The following is a 26579-nucleotide window of genomic DNA, read 5'->3' on the forward strand; positions in this document are numbered from 1 at the left end:
ACACTAACCCTAACCCTATCCCTCAGCCTAAACCTCATCCTAAACCTAACCCTCACCCTAAAACTTACCTTCACCCTAACCCTATCCCTAAACCTAAACCTAACCCTAACTCTCACCCGAGCACTCCCCCTCACCCTAAACATCACACTCACACTAAAAATTGCCCTAACCCTAATCCTCACCGTAACCCTAACCCTCAACGTAACCCTAACCCTAACCCTAACACTAACCCTCACCCTCACCCTCACCCTCACCCTCACCCTAAACCTCACCCTATCCCTCATCCTAACACTATCCCTCACCATAACCCTAACACTAAAACTCACCCTCAACCTCACCCTAACCCTAAACCTAACCCAAACCCTCATCCTAACACTATCCCTAAACCTAATGCTAACCCTAAAACTCACAATCACCCTAACCTTCACCCTAAACCTTACCGTCACCCTAACCCTAACCCTAACCCTCACACTAAACCTAACCCTCAAATTAACTCTAACCCTACCCCTTAGCCTAATCCTCACCCAAAACCTAACCCAACCCTAATCCACAACCTATCCTTAACCTTAATCCAAACCCTCACCCTAACCCTCACACTCACCCTAACCCTAATGCTAACCCTAAAACTCACACTCACCCTAACCCTCACCCTACGCTGACCCTAAACCTAACCCTCGTCCTCAACCTAACCCTCACCCTAACACTTACCCACTCCCTAAACCTAACCCTAACCCTAAACCTCACCCTCACTCTAACAATAATCCTCAACTTCATCCTCGCCCTAACCCTCACCCCAACCTTTACCCTGACCCTAAACTTTATCCTAACCCTAAACCTAACCCTCACACTAACCCTAACCTTAACCCTCAGCCTATAACTTATCCTAACAGTAAGCCTAACCCTAACCCTCACCCTAACCCTAACCATAACCATAACCCTCACACTAACCCTAACCCTCACACTAACCCTAACCCTAACCCTCAGCCTAAGCCTCATTCTAACCCTAACCATAACCCTAACCCTTACCCTCATCCTAACCCTCACCATAACCCTAACCCTCACCCTCACACTAACACTCAACCTAACCTTTATCCTCAAACTAACCTCAACCCTAATCCTAAACCCAACACTCACACTAACCCTAACCCTAACCATCAGCCTAACCCTTATTCTAACCCTAAACCTAACCCTAAACCTCACCCTAACCCTAACCATAACCCTAATACTAACACTAACCCTTACCCTAACACTCACACTAATCCTCACACTCACCCAAACCTCACCCTAAACCTACGCCTATCCCTCTCCATAACCCTCACCCTAACCCAAACCCTCAAACTAACAATAACTCTACCCCTAAGCCACACCCTCACACTGACCCTAAATCTATTGCTAACCCTCACGCTAACCCTAATCCTCACCCACACAATAACCCTCATCTTTACCCTCACCCGAACACTCACCTGAACACTCATCCTCACCCTGAACCTCATGCTCACCCTAAGCATCACCCAAACCCTAACCCAAACAATAACCCTAACCATATCCCTAACCCTCACCCTCACTCTCACTCACACCTTAACCCTTACCCTCAACTTAACCCTAACCATTAACCTAACCATAACCCTCACACTAAGAGTAACCCTCACTCTAACCCTAATCCTAAACCTAACCGTAAACTTCACTCTCACGCTGAACGTCACCCTCAGCCTAAACCTAAACCTAACCCTATTCCTAATCCTAACCCTCACCCTCACCCTAAACCTAAACCTAAACCTAACCCTCACCTACACCCTCAACCTCAAGCTCACCCTGAAACTAAACCTAACCATAACCCTCACGCACACCCTCACCCTCACCCTCACACTAACCCTAACCCTCACCTTAACCCTCATCCTCACCCTAAACATCACCTTAAACCTAACCCTCACCCTAACCCTAACCCTATCCCTCAACGTAAACCTAAGCTCAGCTTAACCCCCACCATCACCCTAATCCTATCCCTAACCCTAACCCATACCTAACAGAAACCCTCACCCTCACTCTAACCATCACCCACACCCTAGCCCTCACCCTAAAACTAACCCTAATCCTAACCCTCAAGCTCAACCTCCCTTTCACCCTCAGCCTTACCCTAAACCTAACCTTAATCCTAACCCTAACATGCAACACCATCCTAACCCTAACCCTAACCTTAATCCTAACACTAAACCTCACCCGCACCCTCAACCTAACCCTAAACCTAACCCTAACAATAACCCTAACCCTAGCCCTAACCATAACCGTAACCCTAAAACTCACCCTAATCCTAATCCTAACCTTAACCCTCACCCTCACACTCATCCTAAACGTCACCCTCACCCTGACCCTCACCATCACACTAACCATCACACTAACACTAAACCCTAACCCTCACCATAAACCTAAACCTAACCTAAATCCTCACCCTATCCTTAACCATAACCCAAACCCTCACCATAACCCTCACTCTCACCTAACCCTAATGCTAACCCTAACCCTAAACCTCACCCTTAACCTCACCCTAACCTTACCTTCACTCTAACCTTAACACTCACCCTCAAACTAACCCTCACCCTAACACTTACCCATACCCTAACCCTCACCCTAAACCAAATGCTAACCCTCACCCTAAATTTAACCCTAACCCTAAACCTCACCCTCACCCTAACCCTCACCCTCACCCTAACCATAAACCTATCCGTAACCCTAAACCTCACACTAATCCTAACCATAACCCTCACCCTCACCAACACCCTCATCCTCACCCTAACCCTCATCCTAACACTCACACTCACCCTCACCCTCACCCTAACCCTAACCCTAACCCTAATCCACACCCTCACCCTAATTCTAACCCTGAACCTGACTCTTAACCTTACCTAACCAAAAACCTCACCCTCATCCTCAACCTCATCCTAAACCTCACCCTCTCCCTAGACCTCACCCTAACACTAAACCTCACCCTAACCTGAACCCTAACGCCGATCCTCACCCTAACTTTAACCCTAACACTAAACCTCACACTCACCCTAACCCTCACCCTGACCTTTACCCTCTTCCTAAACCTAACCCTAATCCTTACCCTAACCAGTAAACTAACCCTAACCCTAACCCTCAACCTAACCCTCATCCTATCCCTAATCCTAACCCTAACCCTCACCCTCACCCTGCCCTAAACCTAACCTTCACCCTAAACCTAACTGACACCATCCCCCTCCCCATCACCCTCAGCCTAATCCTTATCCTAACCCTAATCATAAACCTCACCCTCACACTCACCCTAACTCTAATTCTAAACCTAACCCTAACACTCACCGAAAGCCTCACCCTAACCCTAACCTATCCCTATCCCTCACCCTAACCCTAACACTCTCCCTATACCTCACCCTCACCCTAACCCTAAACCAAACCCTAACCCTCACCCTAAACCTCAACCTAACTCTAACACTAACCCTAACCCTCATCCTCACACTAAACCTCACCCTAACTCTTACACTCACCATAACCCTAACCCTTAACCTAACCCTAATCCTCAACCTAACCCTAACCCTCACCCACACCCTAACTCTCAACCTGACCCGAACCCTTACCCTCACCCTAACACTCTCCCTAACCCTAACCTAACCCTAATGCTAAACCTAACCCTCACCCTCAAACTCACCCAAACCCTAAACCTAACCTTAACCCTCACCCTAACCCTAACCCTAACCCTCACGATCACCCAACAACTCCCCTTAAACCTAACCCTACTCCTCACCCTAACCCTAACCCTAACCCTCAACCTAACCTTAACCCTACCCCTAACCCTCACCCTCATGCTAAACTGAAACCTAATGCTAACTCTCACCCTAACTCTAATCCTCACCCACACCCTAATCCTCACCCACACCCTATCCCTCACCCTCACCCGAACCCTCACCCGAACCCTCATATTCTCCCTAACCCTCAACCTCACCCTAAACATCACCCAAACCCTAACTCTCATCCTAATCCTAACGCTACCCTAACCCTCACCCTAACCTCACCTTAACCCTTACCCTCACCCTATCCCTAATCTTAAGCCTAAGCATAACCCTCACACTAACCATAACCCTCACTCTAACCCTAATGCTAACCCTCACCCTAAACTTCACCTTCACTCTAACCCTCACCCTCAGCCTAAAGCTAAACCTAACTCTATTCCTAATTCTATCTCTCACTTCAACCAGACCCTAAACCTAACCCTAAACCTCACCCTCACCATGACCCTCACCCTAACTCTCACCCTCACCCTCACACTTTCCATCAACATCACACTAAACATCACCGTAACCCTAACACTCACCCTAACCCTAACCCTCACCGTAATGCTAACCCTCACCCTAACCCTCACCCTAACCCTAACCCTCACCGTAATGCTAACCCTCAACCTAACCCTCAACCTAACCCTAAACCTAATCCAAATCCTAACGCTAACATTAACCCTCAACTTAACCCTAAACCTCACACTAACCCTTACCCTCACCATAACCCTAACCCAAACCCTAACCATACCCCTCTGCCTAACCCACACCCCAAACCTAACCCTGACCCTAAGCCTAACCCTAAACCTCACTCTAACCCTAACCCTAACCGTAAACCTAACCCTCACACTAATCCTAACCATAACCCTCACCCTAACCAACACCCTCATCCTCACCCTAACCCTCATCCTAACACTCACCCTCACCCTCACCCTCACCCTAATCCTAACCCTAACCCTAACCCACACCCTCACCCTAATTCTAACCCTGAACCTGACCCTAAACTTTACCTGACCAAAAACCTCACCCTCACCCTCACCCTCATCCTAAACCTCACCCTAGACCTCACCCTAACACTAAACCTCACCCTAACCCTAACCCTAAATCTAACCCTCACCCTAACCCTAACCGTCAACCTAACCCTAACACAAACCCTACCCATCACTCTAATCCTCACCCTAAACCTAACGCTAAGCCTAACCCTTTCAATAAGGCTGACCTTAACAGTAACCCTCATCCTCATACTAAACATCACCATAAAGCTAACCCTCACCCTAACCCTAACGCTAACCTCACCCTAACCCTAACCCTCAACCTAACCCTCACACTCCTCTAAACCTCAACCTAATCCTAACCCTACCCTTCAAACTAACCCTAACCCTAACCCTTACCTAAACGAAACCCTCACACTCACCCTCAACCAAACCTTCACCCTAACCCTAGCCCTCACTCTAACCCTAAACCTACGCCTCACCCTAACCCTCACCCTAACCATTACCCTCACCCTAACCCTAACCCTCTCCCTCACACTAACCCTAACCCTCACCCTAACCCTAACCCTACACCTTACACTAACCCTCACCCTAACCCTAAACCTCACCCTAAACGTAACCATAACCCTCACCCTCACCCTAACCCTCACAGTCAAACTAACACTCAACCTAACCTTAACACTCACCCACATTCCTAACACTCACCTTCACCCTAACTCTAAACCTCACCGTAAACATCACCATAACCATAACCCTCACACAAATCCTAACCCTAACACTCACCCTAACCCTAACACTCACACTAACCCTCAACCTCAACCTAATCCTCACCCTACAAATAACCCTAACCCTTACCTAACCGAAACCCTCACACTCACACTCACCCTAACCCTCAACCTAATCCTATCCCTAAACCTCACCGTAACTCTCACCCTAACCCTAACGCTAACCCTAAACCTCACCATAACCCTAACCCTAAATCTAACCCTCATCCTCACCCTAACACTCACCCTCACCCTAACACTCCCCCTCACAATATACATCACCCTAACACTAACCCTCAGCCTAACCATAACCTAAACCTAATCCTAACACTAACCCTCACCCTCACCCTCACCTCAAACATAACCCTATCTGAAACCCTCACCGTAACCCTCATCCTAAACCTCAGCCTCACCCTAACTCTATTGCTAACCCTACCTCTCACCCTCACCCTAACCCTCACCCTAAACCTCACCCGAACCCTTACCCTCACCATAACCCTAACCCTAATTCTAACCCTAATCCTCACCCTAACCCTAAACCTCGCCCACAACCGAACCCTCACCCTCAAGCTAACCCTAACCTTAACCCTAACCCTAAACCTAATCCTCACCCTAACCCTAACCCTCACCCTAAACCTAATCCTAACCCTAACCCTAAACCTAAATCTCACCCTAATGCTCACCCTATCCCTAACGCTAGACCTCACCCTGATCCTAACCCTCACCTAATCCTTATCCTCACACTAACCCTAAACTTAACCCTAGCCCTCACACTAACCCTAATCCTCACCGTATCCCTAAACCTCACCCTAACCCACACCCTCACCCTAACCCTAATGCTAACCCTACCTCTCACCCTCACCCTAACCCTCAACCTAAACCTCACCCTAACACTTACCCTCACCCTAACCCGCAAACTAATACTAACCCTAACCCTAACGCTCACCCTAACCACCCTAAACCTAACACTAACCCTGATCCTCACCTTCACCCTAACCCTCACCCTAACCCTATCCCTAAACTTAACCCTAACCCTAACTCTGACCTGAAAACTCACGCTCACCCTAACCCTCACACTAAACATCACCTTAACCGTAAAATTCACCCTAACACTTACCCTAATTCTAACCCTAACCGTCACCGTAATCCTAACCCACACATTAACCCTAACCATAACCCACACCCTCACCCTCGCCCTCACCCTCACCCTAACCCTCATCCTAACACTAACCCTCACCCTCACCCTCACCCTCACTCTAATGCTAAACCTAACCCTAATACTCACCCAAACACTCACCCTAACCCTAACCTATCCCTATCCCTCACCCTAACTCTAACCCTCTCCCTATACCTCACCCTCACCCTAACCCTAAACCAAACCCTAAACCTCACCCTAAACCTCACCCTAAGCCTAAGATTAACCCTAACCCTCATCCTCACACTAAACCTCACCCTAACGCTTACTCTCACCATAACCCTAACCCTAAACCCAACCCTAATCCTCACCCAAACCCTAACCCTCACCCACACCCTAATTCTGAACCTGACCCGAACTCTTACCCTCACCCTAACACTCTCCATAACCCTAACCTAACATTAATCCTAAAACTAACCCTCACCCTCAAACTCACCCAAACCCTAAACTTAACCCTATCCCTCACCCTCACCTTAACCCTAACCCTCACAATCACCCTACAACTCCCCCTAAACCTAACCCAACCCCTCTCCCTAACCCTAACACTAACCCTCAACCTAACCCTAACCTTTCCCCTAACCCTCACACTCACACTAAACCTAAACCTAACGCTAACACTCACCCTAACCCTAATCCTCACCCACACCCTATCCCTCACCCTCACCCTCACCCAAAACCTCATCCTCTCCCTAAACCTCAACCTCACCCTAAACATCACCCAAACCCTAACCCTCACCCTAATCCTAACCCTAACCCTAACCCTCACCCTAACCCTCACCTTAACCCTTACCCTCACCCTATCCCTACTCATAACCCTAATCATAACTCTCCCACTAACCATAACCCTCACTCTAACCCTAATGCTAACCCTAAACCTAACCTTCACCCTCACCCTCACCCTCACCCTCAGCCTAATACTAACCCTATCACTATTCCTAATTCTATCTCTCACCCTCAACCAGAACCTAAACCTAACCCTAACCCTCACCCTCAACATGACCCTCAACCTAACGCTCACCCTCACCCTCACACTTACCATCAACATCACCCTAAACATCACCCTAACCCTATCCCTCACCCTAACACTAACCCTCACCATAATGCTAATCCTCACCCTAACCCTCACCCTAACCCTAACGCTAACCCTAAACCTCACCCTCACACTAAACCTCACCCTAAACCTTATCCTCACAGTAACCCTAAGACTCACCCTAACCCTAACCCTCACCCTACTCCTAACCCTAAACCTAACCCCCACCCTCACCCTAACACTCACCGTCACCCTAACCCTCACCCTAAGCCTAACCCTCAAGCAAACCCTAACCCTCACCTTCACCCGAACATTCACCCTCACCCTAACACTCCCCCTCACCCTAACCCTCACCCTCACAATAAACATCACCTTAATCCTACCCCTCAGCCTAACCCTAACCCACTACCTAACCCTAACCCTCAACCTGATTTTCAGCCTAAACCTAACCCTGGCCCTAACCCTTGCCGTAACCCTAAACGTCACCCTAAACTTAACTCTCACCCTACCCCTAACCCTCACACTAACCCTAACCCTAACCCTCACCCTCACCTCACCCTCACCCTAACCCTAACCCTAATCCTAATCCGAACGCTAACCTTAACCCTCAACTTAACCCTATACCTCAAGCTAAACCTTACCCACACCATAACCCTAACCATAACCCTAACCCTACCCCTCAGCCTAAGCCACACCCCAACCCTAACCCTGTCCCTAAGCCTAACCCTCAACCTCAACCCTAACCCTAACCCTAACCGTAACCCTAACCTTCACACTAATCCTTACCATAACCCTCACCCTCAACAACACCCTCATCCTCACCCTAATCCTCATCCTAACACTCACCCTCACCCTCACCCTCACCCTCACCCTAACCCAAACCCTAACCCACACCCTAATTCTAACACTGAAACTGACCCTAAACCTTACCTAACCAAAAACCTCACCCTCACCCTCACCCTCATCCTAAACCTCACCCTCACTCTAGACCTCACCCTAACACTAAACCTCACCCTAAACCTCACCTTAAGCCTAACATTCAGGAAAGCCCTAACCCTCACCCTCACCCGAACATTCACCCTCACCTTAACACTCCCCCTCACCCTAACCCTCACCCTCACAATAAACATCACCTTAATCCTACCCCTCAGCCTAAACCTAACCCACTACCTAACCCTAACCCTCACCCTTACCTTCACCCTAAACCTAACCCTGGCCCTAACCCTTACCCTAACCCTAAGTGTCACCCGAAACCTAACTCTCACAATAATCCTAAACCTCACACTAACCCTGACCCTACCACTCACCCTCACGCTCACCCTCACACTAACCCTAACCCTAATCCCAATCCTAACGCTAACATTAACCCTCAACTTAACCCTAAACCTCAAGCTAACCCTTACCCTCACCATAACCCTAAGCCAAACCCTAACCTACCCCTCAGCCTAACCCACACCCAACCCTCACCCTGACCCTAAGCCTAACCCTCATCCTCACCCTAACCATAACCCTAACCGTAACCCTAACACTCACACTAATCCTAACCATAACCCTCACCCTCACCAACACCCTCATTCTGAACCTAACCCTCATCCTAACACTCACCCTCACCCTCACCCTCACCCTCACCCTAAACCGAACCCTAACCCACACCCTCACCCTTATTTTTACCCTGAACCTGACCCTAAACCTTACCTAAACAAAAACCTCACCCTCACCCTCACCGTCTTCCTAAACCTCACCCTCACTCTAGACCTCACCCTAACACTAAACCTCACCCTAACCCTAACTCTAAACCTAACCCTAAACCTCACCCTAACCCTCACGCAAAACCTACCTATCAATCTAACCTTCACCCTAAACCTATCGCTAACCCTAACCCTTTCCCTAAGGCTAACCTTAACAGTAACCCTCACCCTCATACTAAACATCACCCTAACGCTAACCCTCACCCTAAACCTAACGATAACCCTCACCCTAACCCTAACCCTCAACCTAACCCTCACACTCCCCTAAAACTCAACCTAAACATAACGCTCCCCGCAACTTAACCCTAACCCTAACCCTTACCTAAACGAAACCCTCAATCTCAGCCTCAACCTCAACCTAACCTTCACCCTCACCCTAGCCCTCACCCTAACCCTAAACCTACCCCTCACCCTACCCCTCACCCTAACCTTTACCCTCAAACTAACCCTAACCCTATCCCTCACACTAACAATTACCCTAACCCTAACCCTACCCCTCACACTAACCCTCAACCTAACCCTAAACCTCACCCTAAATGTAACCATAACCCTCACCCTCACCCTAACCCTCACAGTCACCCTAACACTCAACCTAACCTTAACCCTCACCCAAACCCTAACCCTCACACTCACCTGAACCATAACCGTCACACTAAACCTAAACCTCATCCTAAACATCACCCTAACCCTAACCCTCACCCAAATCCTAAACCTAACCCTCACACTCACACTAAACCTCAACTGTAACCTAATCCTCACCCTAAAAATAACCTTAAGCCTTACCTAACAGAAACCCTCACCCTCACACTCACCCTAACCCTCAACCTAACCCTATCCCTACACCTCACCGTAACTCTCACCCTAACCCTAACGCTAACCCTAAACCTCACCATAACCCTAACCCTAAATCTAACCCTCATCCTCACCCTAACCCTCCCCCTCACAATATACATCACCCTAACGCTAACCCTCAGCCTAACGATAACCCTCACCCTAACCCTAAACCTAATAATAACACTAAACCCTCACCCTCACCCTCACCTCAAACATAACCCTATCCGAAACCCTCATCGTAACCCTCATCCTAACCCTCAGCTTCACCCTAACTCTAATGATAACCCTACCTCTCACCCTCACACTAACCCTCACCATAAACCTCACCTAAACCCTTAACCTCACCATAACCCTAACCCTAACACTAACCCTAATCCTCACCCTAACCCTAAACCTCGCCCACAACCTAAACCTCACCATCACCTGAACCCTCATCCTCACCCTAACACTCACACTAACCCTAACCCTAACCCCAATCCTAACCCTCACACTCACCCTCAACCTAACCCTAACCCTAAACCTAAACCTAAACCTAATCGTCACCCTCATCCTAACTCTCACCCTAACACTCACATTCACCATAAACATCACCCTAACCCTAACCCTCACCCTAAACCTAACCCTAACCTTAACCCTAAACCTAAATCTCACCCTAACGCTCACCCTATCCCTAACGCTAACCCTACACCTCACCCACCCACACCCTCACCCTAACTCTAATGCTAACCCTCTCTCACACTCACCCTAACCCTCACCCTAATGCTCACCCTAATGCTTACCCTCACCCTAACCCGAAAACTAACACTAACCCTAACCCTAACGCTCACCCTAACCGTCACCCTAAACCTAACACTAACCCTCATCCTCACCCTCACCATAACCCTCACCCTAACCCTATCCCTAAAACTAAGCCTAACCCTAACTCTGAACTGAACACTCACGCTCACCCTAACCCTCACAGTAAACATCACCCTAACCAAAAAATTCACCCTAACACTTACCCTAATTCTAACCCTCACCCTCACCCTAACCCTCACCATAATCCTAACCCGCACATTAACCCTAACTCTAACCCTGACCCTGACCCTGACCCTCACCCTAACCCTCATCCTAACACTAACGCTCAACCTCACCCTCACCCTCCACATAACCCTAACCCAAACCCTAACCCTAACAGTCACCCTAAACCTAACCCTAACCATTACTTAACCAAAACCTTCACCCTCACCATTACCCTCCACCTAAATCTCAACCTCTCTCTAGCACTCACCCTAACACTAACCCTCACACTAACCCTAACCCTAACCCTAACACTCATCCTAATTCTAACCCTAAACCTAATTCTAACCCTAAACCTCACACTCACCCTAACCCTCACCCTAACACTTACCGTCACCCTAACCCTAATCCAAACCCTCACACTAAACCTAAACCTCACCCTTAACCTAACCCTAACCCTCAGCCTAAGTCTAACCCTAAACCTAACCCTAACCCTAATCCTTACCTTATCCTTAACCTTAAACCAAACCCTGACACTATCCCTCACTCTCAATCTAACCCTCACCCTTACCCTTAACCTCACACGAACCCTAACACTCACCCTCAACCTAACCCTCACCCTAACACTTACCCACACCCTAACACTCACCCTAAATCTAACCATAAACCTAAACTTCATCCTAACCCTCAATCTAACCCTTAGACTCATCCTCACCCTAACCATCACCCTAAACTTTACCCTCACACTAACACTTACCCTAACCCTAAAACTAACCCTCACACTAACCCTAACACTAACCCTCTGCCTAACCCTTATCAAAACCCTAAACCTAAACCTAACCCTCACCGTAAACCTAATCCTAACCCTAACCCTAACACTCACACTAATCCTAACCATAACCATCAGTCTAAATCTCACCCTAAACCTAACCATAACCCTAACCCAACCCTAACCCTAACCATAACAATAACATTCAACCTCCCCTTCTCCCTCAGTCTTACCATAACCCTACCCATAATACTAATACTAACACTCAACCCCACTCTCATGCTAACCCTAAACCTAATCCTAAAGCTAAACCTCAACCTCAGCCTAACCCTAACGCTAATCCTAACCCTAACACTCACCCTCACCCTCACTCTCACCCTCTAAGCCTAAACCTAACCCTAATTCTCACGGTCAACCTCACACTCACCCTAACTCTCACTTTCATCCTCACCCTAACACTAACCCTAACCCAATCTCTCACCCTCACCCTCACACTAACCCTAAACCTAACCCTAAACCTCACCATAACCCTAACGCTAAATCTAAACCTCACCATCATTGTAACACTCACCATCACCATAACCGTCACCTTAACACTAACCCTCAACCACACCCTAACCCTCACACTCACCCGAACCCTCACCCTCACCCAAACACTCACCCTCACCCAAAACCTCACCCTCACAATATACATCACCGTAACCCTAAACCTCAGCCTAACACTAACCCTCATCCTATCCCTAAACATAATCCTAACACTAACCCTCACCCTCACCATTACCCTCCACCTAAATCTCACCCTCTCTCTAGCACTCACCCTAACACTAACCCTCACACTAACCCTAACCCTAAACCTAACCCTAACCCTAACCCTAACTCTCACCCTAACCCTAACCATAAACCTTACCCTCAAGTTCACCCTAAAACTCACCCTGAGGTTTTATCCTCATACTAACCCTAACTCTAACCCTATCGCTAACCTTCACACTAACCCTAACCCTCTCCCTAACCATAATTGTAACACTCACCCTCAACCTAATCCTCACCGTCACCCTAACCCTCACCATAAACCTAACCCTAAACCACACCCTAACCCTCACCCTCACCCTCACCCTCAAAACGAACCGTCACCCTCACCCTAAGCCTCAGCTTCACCTTAAACCTCACCCTAATCCTAACGCTCAATCTAACCCTAACCCTAACTCTCACACTAACCCTAACACTGAAACAAACCCTCACCCTCAACCTAACCCTCACCCTAACCCTAAGCTTAATCCTTACCTAACTGAAAACCTCATCCTCACACTCACACTCACCCTAACCCACAACCTCACCATAGACCTCACCCAAAACCTAAACCTCACCCTAACCCTAACCCTAACCTCAACCCCACCCTCACCCTAACCCTAACCCTAACCCTCACCCTAACCCTAACCCTCACCCTAACCCTCACAATAAACCTAACCCTAAACCACACCCTAACCCTCACCCTCACCCTCACCCTCACCCGAACCGTCACCTTCACCCTAACCCTACCCTTCACCATAAACCTCACCGTAACCCTAATCCTAAACCTATCCCTTACCATAACCCTAATCCTAAACCTCACCCTAACCCTCACCTTAACCCGAACCATAACACTAACCCTCGCCCAAAACCTAATGCTAACCATAACACTCACCCTCACCCTAACCCTTATCCTCAAACTAACCCTAACCCTAACCCTAACCCTCACCCTCACCCTCACTCTCATCCTCATCTTAAACCTTACACTAACCCTAATCCTAACCCTAACACTCACCCTCACCCTAAACTTCAACCTAAACCTTATTCTCACTCTAACCCTAAACCTAAACCTCACCATCACCCTCACGCTAATTCTAACCCTAAACTTAACCCTCAATCTAACCCTAACACTTACCCTAACATTAACGCTAACCCTAACACTAACCCTCAACCTAACCCTAAACCTAACCCTCACATTCACCCTCACCCTCACCATAACCTAACCCTAACCCTAAACTTCACCCTAACGCTCACCCTAAACCTAACGATAAACCTTACCCTCATGGTCACTCTAAAACTCCCCCTAAGCTTTATCCTCATACTAACCCTAAGTCTAACCCTAACACTAACTGTCATACTAACCCTAACCCTCTCCCTAACCCTAACCCTACCCCCCTACCTAACCCTCACCCTAACCCTAAACCTTACCATAACCCTCACCCTAACCCTAACCCTCACCGTCACCCTAACCCTCACCATAAACCTAACCCTAAACCACAAACTAAACCTCAACTTCACCCTCACACTCACCCGAACTGTCACCATCAACCTAACCCTCAGCCTCACCCTAAACATCACCCTAAACCTAACCCTCAATCTAACCCTAACCCTAACCCTCACCCTAACCCTAACACTCAAACTAACCATCAACCTCAACCTAATTCTCACCCTAAACCTAACCCTAATCCTTACCTAACTGAAAACCTCACCCTTACCCTCACATTCACCCTAACCCACACCCTCACCCTAGTCCTCACACTAAACCTAAAGCTCACCCTAACACTTATCCTAAACCTCACAATCACCCTCACCCTAACCCTAACCCTAACCCGAAACCTTACCCTAACCCTCAACCTCAACCTAACCCTCACCCTAACCCTAAACCTCAACCTAAACTTCACCCTAACCCTAAACCTCACCCTAACCATAATCCTAACCCTTACCTAAAGGAAACCCTCACCCTCACCCTCACACTCACCCTAACCCTCAACATCACCATAGCCCTCACCCTAAGCCTAAACGTAACAATAAACCTTACACTCAACTTCACCCTAACCCTAACCCTAACCCTAACCCTCACCCTAAACCTCACCCTAATCATAATCTTAACCCTAACGATAACCCTCAACCTAAATCTAATCCTTACCTTAACACTAACCCTAACCCTAAATCTCATCCTAACCCTAACCCTAACCCAAAACCTCACCCTGACCTAACCCTCACCTTAACCCTAACCCTAACAATAACCCACACATTAAACCTTTCACTAACCATAACCCTCACCCTTACCCTAAGCCTCACCCAAACCTTATCCTCACACTAATCCTAACCCTAATCCAAACCCTCACCCTCATCATCACCCTAACCCTAACCCTTACCCTCACCCTCACCATCACCCTACCCTAAAACTAACCTAAACCCTCACCCTAACCCTAACACTTACCCTACCCTAATCCTAACCCTCACACTAACCCTCACCCTCACCCTAACCCTAAACCTAACCCTCACCATCAACCTCATCCTCACCCTAACCCTAACCCTAAACCTTACCCTAAGCCAAACCCTTACCCTAACCCTCACCCTCAGCCTAACCCTAAACCTAAACCTCACTCTAAACCTAAACCTAACCCTAACCGTACCCCTTACCCTCACCCTAACCATAACACTAAGCCTAACCCTCAATCTCACCCTCACCCTAAACTTAAACCTAACTCTCACACTCACCCTAAACCTAATCGTAAACCTAACCCACACCCTCACTGTCACCTTCACCCTAAACCTCACTGTCAACCTCACCTTCATCCTCACCCTCAAAGTAACCCTAACCCTCACTCTAACCCTAACCCTAACCCTCACCCTCACCCTCACCTTTACCCTAACCCTAAACCACAACCTAAACCTCACCTTCACCCTCACACTCACCAGAACTGTCAACCTCACCCTAACCTTCAGCCTCACCCTAAACATCACCCTAAACCTAACCCTCAATCTAACCCTAACCCTAACCCTCACCCTAACCCTAAAACTCAAACTAACCATCAACCTCAACCTAATCCTCACCCTAAACCTAACCCTAATCCTTACCTAACTGAAAACCTCACCCTTACCCTCACGTTCACCCTAACCCACACCCTCACCCTAGTCCTCACACTAAACCTAAACCTCACCCTAACACTTATCCTAAACCTCACAGTCACCCTCACCCTAACCCTAACCCTAACCCGAAACCTTACCCTAACCTCACCCTCAACCTAACCCTCACCTTAACCCTAAACCTCATCCTAAACCTCACGCTAACTATAACCCTAACCCTTACCTAAAGGAAACCTTCACCCTCACCCTCACACTCACCCTAACCCTCAACATCACCATTGCCATCACCCTAAGCCTAAAGGTCACAATAAAGCTTACACTCAACTTCACCCTAACCCTAACCCTAACCCTAAACCTCACCCTAATCCTGACCCTAACCATAATCTTAACCCTAACGATAACCCTCAACCTAAATCTAATCCTTACCCTAACACTAACCCTAACCCTAAAGCTCACCCTAACCCTAACCCTCACCCAAAACCTCACCCTGACCTAACCCTCACCTTAACCCTAAGCCTAACACTAACCCACACATTAAACCTTTCACTAACCCTAACACTCACCCTTACCCTATGCCTCACCCAAACCTTATCCTCACACTAATCCTAACCCTAATCCTAACCCTCACCCTCACCATCACCCTAACCCTAACCCTAACCCTAACCCTCACCCTAACCCTAACACTTACCCTACCCTAATCCTAACCCTCACACTAACCCTCACCCTCACCCTAAACCTACACCTACCCCTCACCCTCAAACTCACCCTCACCCTAACCCTAACCCTAACCCTTAACCTAACCCAAAACCTTACCCTAACCCTAACCCTATCCCTCACACTAACACTCACCCTCAGCCTAACCCTAAACCTAAACCTCACTTTAAACCTAAACCTAACCCTAACCCTACCCCTTAGCCTCACCCTAACCCTAACACTAAGCCTAACCCTCAATCTCACCCTCACCCTAAACTTAAACCTAACTCTCACACTCACCCTAAACCTAATCCTAAACCTAAGCCACACCCTCACTGTCACCTTCACCCTAAACCTCACCGTCAACATCACCTTCACCCTCACCCTCAAAGTAACCCTAACCCTCACCCTAACCCTAACCCTAAACCTCAACCTCACACTCACCCTTACCCTAACCCTAAACCACACCCTAAACCTCACCTTCACCCTCACACTCACCCGAAGAGTCAGGCTCACCCTAACCCTCAGCCTCACCCTAAACATCACCCTAAACCTAACCCTCAATCTAACCCTAACCCTAACCCTCACCCTAACCCTAACACTCAAACTAACCATCAACCTCAACTTAATCCTCACCCTTAACCTAACCCTAATCCTTACCTAACTGAAAACCTCACCCTTACCCTCACATTCACCCTAACCCACACCCGCACCGTAGTCCTCACACTAAACCTAAACCTCACAATAACACTTACCTAAACCTCACAATCACCCTCACCCTAACCCTAACCCTAACCCGAAACCTTACCCTAACCCTCACCCTCAACCTAACCCTCACCCTAACCCTAAACCTCTACCTAAACCTCACCCTAAACCTAAACCTCACCCTAACCATAACCTTAACCCTTACCTAAAGGAAACCCTCACCCTCACCCTCACACTCACCCTAACCCTCAACATCACCGTAGCCCTCACCCTAAGCCTAAACGACAGAATAAACCTTACACTCAACTTCACCCTAACCCTAACCCTAACCCTAACCCTCACCCTAAACCTCACCCTAACCATAATCTTAACCCTAACGATAACCCTCAACCTAAATCTAATCCTTACCCTAACCCTAACCCTAACCCTAAATCCCACCCTAACCCTAACCCTAACCGAAAAGCTCACCCTGACCTAACTGTCACCTTAACCCTAAACCTAACACTAACCCACACATTAAACCTTTCACTAACTCTAAACCTCACCCTTACCCTAAGCCTCACCCAAACCTTATCCTCACAGTAATCCTAACCCTAATCCTAATACTCACCCTCACCATCACCCTAAACCTAACCCTAACCCTAACCCTCACCCTAACCCTAACACATACCCTAACACATACCCTACCCTAATCCTAACCTTCACACTAACCCTCACCCTCACCCTAACCCTAAACCTAACCCTCACCCTCAACCTTACCCTAACCCTAACCCTAACCCTAACCCTAACCCTAACCCTAAACCTAACTCTAACCCTAACCCTAACCCTAACCCTCACCCTAACCCTAACCCTCACCCTAACCCTAACCATAACCCTAACCTCATCGTCAACCTCAACTTCACCATAACCCTCAAAGTAATCCTAACCCTCACCCTAACCCTAACCCTAACCCTCACCATCACCCTCACCCTTACCCTAACCCTAAACCTAAACCTAATCCTCACCCTAACCCTCACACTCACCCTAAACCTTACCCTCACCCTCACCATCACCCTCACCCTAAACCTCACCCTCAACTTCACCCTCAACTTAACAGTCACCCTCACCGTGAACATCACCCTAACCTAACCCCCACCCTCACCCTCACCCTAAACCTAACCCTCACCCTAACCCTAATGACAAACCTTACCCTCATGCTCACCCTAAAACACACCCTAAGCTTTATCCTCATACTAACCCTAACTCTAACCCCAACGCTAACCGTCACAGTAACCTAACCCTCTCCTTAACCCTAATCCTACCCCTCAACCTAACCGTCACCCAAAACCTAACCCTAACCCTAACCCTTACCCTAAACCTAAACCTCACCCTCACCCTAACCCTCACCTTCACACTAACGCTTACCATAAACCTAACACTAAACCACACCCTAACCCTCACCCTCACCCTCAAACTCACCCAAAACGTCACCCTCACCCTAGCCCTCAGCCTCACCCTAAAACTCACTCTAACTCTAACCCTCAATCTAACCCTAACCCTAAACCTCACCCTAACCCTAACATTCAAACCAAACCTCACCCTCAACTTCACCCTCAGCTTAACCCTCATCCTCACCGTAAACATCACCCGAATCCTAACCCTAACCCTAAACCTAACCCTAACTCTAACCTTCTACCTAACCCTAACGATAAACCTTACCCTCATGCTAACCCAAAAACTCACCGAAAGCTTTATCCTCATACTAACCCTAACTCTAACCCTAACGCTAAACATCACACTAACCCTAACCCTCGCCCTAACCCTAATCCTACCCCTCAACCTAACCCTCATTGTAAAGTTAAACCTATCCCTAACACTCACCCTAAACCTATCCGTCACCGTCACCCTCACCATAACTCTCACTGTCACCAGAACCCTCACCTAACCCTAAACGACACCCTAACCGTCACCCTCACCCTCACCCTCACCCTAACCCTAACCCTAACCCTAACCTAACCCTAACCCTAACCCTAACCCTAACCCTAAACCTAACCCTATCCTAACCCTAACCTTAACCCTAACCCTAACCCTAACCGAAACCCTAAGACTCAAACTAAACCTAACCCTACCCCTCACCCTCACAATACCCCTAACCCTACTCCTAACACTGATTCACACCCTCACCCTCACCCTAACCCTAACCCTCACCCTAACTCTCATCCTAAACCTAACGCTAACCCTAACCCTCACTTTCACCCTAAACCTCACCCTAACCCTGACCCTCACCATAACCTTAAACCTAACCCTAATCCTCACACGAAACCTAACCCTCGACCACACCCTAACCCTCACGATCAACCGAATCCTCATCCTCACCCGAACACTCACACTAACTCTAACCCTAACCCTTATCCTAAACATAACCCTCATCCTCACCCTCACCCTAAGCCTAAACCCTAACCCTAAACCTAACGCACACCCTCAACCTAACCCTCACCCTAACCCTATCCTTAACCCTAACCATAACCCTAACTCTGACCTGAACACTCACCGTCACCCTAACCATCACACTAAACATTACCATAACCCTAACCCTCACCCTAACCCTTTCCCTAATCATAAACCTCACCCTAACCCTAAACCTCACCGAAACCCTAACTCTCACATTAACCCTAACCCTAAGTCTCACCATCACCCTCACCCTCACCCTAAGCTTAACCCTCATCCTAACACTAACCCTCACCCTCACCCTCACCCTCAACCTAACCCTAACCCTAACCCCGACCCTAACCCTCACCGTAACCCTAACCCTAACCCTAACCCACACCCTCAACCTAATATTCACCCTAAACCTAGCCCTAACCCTTATCTAACCAAAAACTTCACCCTCACCCTTACACTCACCCTAAACTTCACCCTCACTTTAGCACTCACCCTAACACTAACCCTCACCCAAATCCTAACCCTAACCCTCACCCTAACCCTAACCCTGACCCTAACCCTCACCGTAACCCAAAGCCTAACCCTAAACCTAACCCTCACCATACCCCTCACCTTATCCCTTACCCAAACCCTAATACCCAACCTATCACTAATCCTAACCCTAATCTTAACCCTAAACCTCACCCTCACGCTAAACCTCATCCTAACCCTTACACTCACACTAATGCTCACCCTAACGCTAACCCTCACCCTAATCCTAACCCTCAACCTCACCCTAAGCCTAACCTTAACCCTAACCCTAATCTTAAATCTAACCCTCACTGTCACCCTAACACTAAGCCTAACCCTCACCTTCACCCTAACCCTCATCCTAACCCTAACCCTAACCCTCACCCTAACCCTAACCTTCACCCTCACCCTAACCCTCACCATCACACTAACAGTCCACCGAATCTGAACACTCACGCCCTAACACTCACCCTCTCAGGAACCGTTACACTCACCCAAAATCTCACCCTCACCCTAACTCTAACCCTCACCCTAAACCTAACCCTAAACTTATCCATCATCCTAACCCTATCCCTAACCTTCACCCTAAATCTAACCCTCAAACTAACCCGCACCCTCACCCTAATCCTCAACCTAACCCTAACCCTAAACCTTACCTAAGTGAAAACCTCACCCTCAACCTCACCCTCACCCTCAAACTAACCCTCACCTTCACCCAAGCCCTCACCCTAATCCTAACCCCCACCCTAACCCTAAACCTAACCCTCACCCTCACCATCACCCTCACCGTCACTCTAACCCTAACCCTAAACCTAACCCTAACCCTCACCCTCACCCTTCCCTCACCCTCATACTAAAAATCACCCTAAACCTTACCCTCACCCTAAACCTTACACTGACCCTAACACTCACATTAACCTAACCCTCACCCTAACCCTAAACCTACATCTCAGTCTAAATCACACCCTAATCCTAACCCTAAACCTCACCCTACACCTCACCTTAACCCTTACCCAAAACCTAATACTCAACCTATTACTAATCCTAACCCTAATCTTAACCCTAATCCTCACCCTCACCCTAACCATCACCCTAACCCTTACACTCATTTTAATGCTAACCATAACCCTAACACTCAGCCTAATCCTAACATTCACCCTCACCCTAAGAGTAAACTTAACCTTAACCCTAATCCTAACTCTAACCCTCACAGTCACCCTAACCCTAACCCTAACCCTCACACTCAACATAACCCTAACCCTAACCCTCACCCTGACACTCACCCTAACCCTAACACTAACCCTAACCCTCACCCTCACACTAACCCTCACCCTAACCCTTATCCTCACACTAAACCTAACTCTAGCCCTAACCCTAAACCTCACACTATCCCTAACGCTCACCATAACTCAAACCCTACACCTCACCCTAACCCTCATCCTAACCCTCACCCTAATCCTCACCCTAACCATAACACTTACCTAACCGAAACCCTCACCCTCATCCTCAACCTAGCCCTCACCCTAACCCTAACCCTCACCCTGACCCTCACCCTCAACCTCAGTCGAACCCTAAACCTAACCTTATTCCTAACCCTAACCCTCACTCTCACACTCACCCTAACTTTAACACTAAACCTAACCCTAACCCTCACCCACACCCTAACCCTCACCCTCTCGTGCACCCTCACCTCACCCGAAACCTCACCCTCACCCTAACCCTCAAACTGACTCTAAACATAACCCTAACCCTAACCCCCACCCTAACCCTCAAAATAACCCTCAACCTCAACCTAATGCTCATCCTAACCCTAACCATAACCCTTACCTAATTGAAACAATCACCCGCACCCTCACCCTCAACCTCAACCTAAACCTCACACTCACCCTAGCCCTCAAGAAACCCTAACCCTCACCCTAACCCTAAACCTCACCCTCACCCTCACCATTACCCTAACCCTAAGCCTAAACCTCACCCTAACCCTAACCCTAACCCTAATGCTAAAGCTAATCCTCACTCTCACCCTAACCATCAGCCTAACACTTACCCTCATAATAAACCTTACCCTAACCCTAACATTCACACTAAACCTAACCCTCACCCTAACCCTAAACCTTGCCCTCAGCCTAAACCTCAACCTATCCCTAATCATAACCCTAATCCTCACCCTATCCCTAAGCCTAACCATAACCCTCACCCTAACCCTCACTTTAACACTTACCCAAACCCTAATAATCACCCTATCACTAATCCTAACCCTAACCCTAAACTTCAACCTCACCATAACCCACACCCTAACCCTTACCCTCACCCTAATGCTAACCCTATCCCTAACCCTCACCCTAACCCTAAACCTCACTGTCACCCTAACACTCACCCGAACCGGAACCCTCACTCACACCCTATCCCTCACCCTCACCGTAAACATCACCTTAAGCCTAACCTTCACCATAACCCTAACCGTAACCCTCACCCTAACCCTATCCCCCACCCTTACCCTCACTGTAACCCTAAGCCTAACCCTAAACCTCACCCTCATCCTAACCCTCACCGGCACCTTAACACTAACGGTAAACCTAACCCTAACCCTAACCCTCAACTTAACCCTCACCGTAACCCTAATCCTAACCCTAAACCTCACCCTCACCCTAACCCTCACAATCACCCTAACACTCATCCCAACCCAAACTCTCAGCCACACCCTAACCCTCACCTTCTCCTGAAACTCACCCTCACCCGAAACCTCACCCTCATCCTAAAATTCACGCTCACCCTATCCCTAACCTAACCCTAACCCTCACCCTAACCATAACCTTAACCCTTATCCTCACCCTAACCTTAACCTTAATCCTAAACCTAATTCTAACCCTAACCCTCACCCACAGTCTAACCATCACCCTAACCCTTACCCTCACCCAAATCCTTAACCTAACAATAAATCAAATTAAACCTAAACTTCACCCTAACCCTAACCCAACCCCTCAGCCTAAACCTCACACTCACACTATCTCTAAACCTAATCCTCACCCTATCCCTAACCCTAACCCTAACCCTCACTTAACCCTCACCTTAACCCTTACCCAAACCCTAATCCTCACCCTATCACTAATCCTAAGCCTAACTCTAACCCTCAACCTCACTCTAAACCTCACCCTAAACCTTATCCTCACCCTAATGTTAACCCTAACCCTAACCCTCACCCTAATCCTAACCCTCATCCTCACCCTCACCCTAACCTTAAACTTAATCCTAAATCTAACCCTAACCCTAACACTTACCATCACACTAACCCTAACCCTCACCCTAACCCTAACCCTCACCCTCATAACACTCACCCTAACCTTAACACTCACCTACACGCTAAACCTCCCCCTAACCCGACCCATAAACCTCACCCTAAGCCTCACCCTCACCGTAAACATCACACTTAACCCTAACACTCACCCTAAATCTAACCCTAACCCTCACCTTAACCCTAACCGTAATTCACACCCTCACTCTCACCCTCACCCTCAACCTCACCCTAACCCTAACCCTAACCCTCAAACTCATCCTAAACATCACACTAACCCTAAAGCTCAACCTAACCCTAATCCTCACCCTAACACTCATCCTAAACCTAACTATAACCCTGACCTTCACCCTCACTCTAACCCTCATTCTAACCCTTATCCTCACACTAACCCTAACCCTCACACGAACCCTAACCCTCAGCCTTACCCCAATACTACCCCTCACCCTAACCTTCAACCTAACACTAACCCTAATACTCACACTTACTCTAACCTTCACCCTAACCCTAACCCTTAACCTAAACCTCACCCTAAACCTAACGATAACCCTAATCCTCACCTTCACGCTATCCCTCACCCTAACACTTATCCTCACACTAACCCAAACCGTCACACTAACCCTAACGCTCATCCTAACCATAACACTTACCCTCAACCTAAACCTAACCATAACCCTAAACCTAAACCTCACCCTCAACCTAACCCTCACCCTAACCCGTACCGTCACCCTAACACTAACCCTAATCCTCACACTAACCCTAAACTTCACCCTCAACCTAAAACTCACCCTCACCCTCACCCTAACACTCACCCTAACATTAACACTAACCCTAATAATAAACCTAACCCTCATGCTCACCCTCAACCTAACACTAACCCTAAAGCTAACCCTAACCCTCACCCTCACCGTAACGCTCACCCACACCCTAAACATCACCCTAACCCTAACCCTCACCCGAACCTTAAACCTAACCCTCATCCTAAACCTAACCCTCACCCTAAGCCTCAACATAACCCTAAGCCTAAACCTAACCCTCACCCACACCCTAACCCTCACTGTCACCCTAACACTCACCGGAACCCGAACCCTCACCCACACCCTTAACCTCACCCTCTCCTGAACCTCACCCTCACCTTAAACCTCACTCTTATCCTAACCCTCACCCTCACCCTACCCCTTACTTAACCCTAACACTCACCCTAACCCCAAACTTAACCCTCACCCTCACCTTCAACCTCACCCTAACCCTAACACTAACCCTAAACCTCACCATAACCATAACACTAAAACTAATTCTAACCCTAACCCTCACCCTAGGCCTAAACATCACCCTAACCTTAAACCTCACACTAACCCTCACTCTCACCCTCACCCTAAACCTACCCCACAGCCTAACACTAATCCTAAACCTAGCCCTAACCCTAACCCTCACCCTAACCCAAACCTTCATCCACACCCTCACCCTCAGCCTAACCCTAACCCTAATATTAATCCTAAACCTAAGCCTTACCCACACCCTCATCCTAACTATAACCCTAAAACTATACCTAACCCTCACCCTGACCTTCACCCTCACCCTCATCCTAACCCTAACCCAAAATCTAACCCTAATACTCGCCCTCACCCTCAGACTAACCCTAACCCTCACCCTCATTCTAAACATCACCCTAACCCTAACCCTCAACCTAAACTTAATCCTCACCCTAACTCTCACCCTAAACCTAACAATAACACTTACCTTCACCCTCACTCTAACCCTCACTCTACACCTTATCCTCACACTAACCCTAACCCTCACACGAACCCTAACCCTCAACCTTACCCCAACACTACCCCTCACCCTAACCCTCAACTTAACTGTAACCCTAATACTCACACTAACTCTAACCTTCACCAGAAACCTAACCCTCACCCTAACCCTCACCTAACCCTAACGATAACACTAACCATCACCCTCACCATAACCCTCACCCTAACCCTCACCCTAACCCTTATCCTCACACTAACCCTAACCCTAACACTAACCCTAACACTCACCCTAACCCTAATCCTTACCCTCAATGTAAACCTAACCATTACCCTAAACTTAAACCTCACACTAACCCTCACCCTCACCCTAAACCTACCCCACAGCCTAACACTCATCCTAAACCTAACCCTAACCCTAACCCTCACCCTAACCCAAACCTTCACCCCCAACCTCACCCACAGCCTAACCCTAACCCTAACCCTAACCCTAATCATAAACCTAACCCTTACCCACACGCTCACCCTAACTATAACCCTAAACCTATTCCTAACCCTCACCCTCACCCTCACCCTCATCCTAACCCTAACCCAAAACCTAAACCTAACACTCACTCTCACCCTAACCCTAACCATAACCCTAAACCTCAACCTAACACTACCCTAACACTAATGCTACACTTAACCCTCACACTCAGACTAACCATCACCCTAACCCTTACCCTCACCTTAAACCTTATCCTAAGCCTAACACTCACACTAAACCTAACCCTCACCCTAACCCTAAACCACCTGTGAGCCTAAACCTCACCATAATCCTAGCCCTAACCCTAATCCTCCCCATCCCTAACCCTAAACCTAACCTTCACCCAAACCATCAGCTTATACCTTACCCAAACCTAATCCTCAACCTATCACTAATCCTAACCCTAACACTAACCCTAACCCTCACCCTAATCCTAACCCTCACCCTAATCCTACCCCTCACCATAACCCTAAGCATAACCCTAACACCAATCCTAAATCTAACCCTCACCGACACACTAACCCTAACCCTAAACCTAACCCTCACACTCACCCTAACCCTCACCATCAGACTAACCCTCACCCTAACCCTTATATCACACTGAACCTAAACCTATTCCTAACCCTAACCCTCACACTAATCCTAACCCTCACCCTAACCCTAACCATACC

The sequence above is a fragment of the Dipodomys merriami genome, unplaced genomic scaffold (assembly GCF_024711535.1).
Source record: "Dipodomys merriami isolate MVZ:Mamm:240054 unplaced genomic scaffold, mDipMer1.0.p SCAF_47, whole genome shotgun sequence".
Classification (NCBI taxonomy): Eukaryota; Metazoa; Chordata; class Mammalia; order Rodentia; family Heteromyidae; genus Dipodomys; species Dipodomys merriami.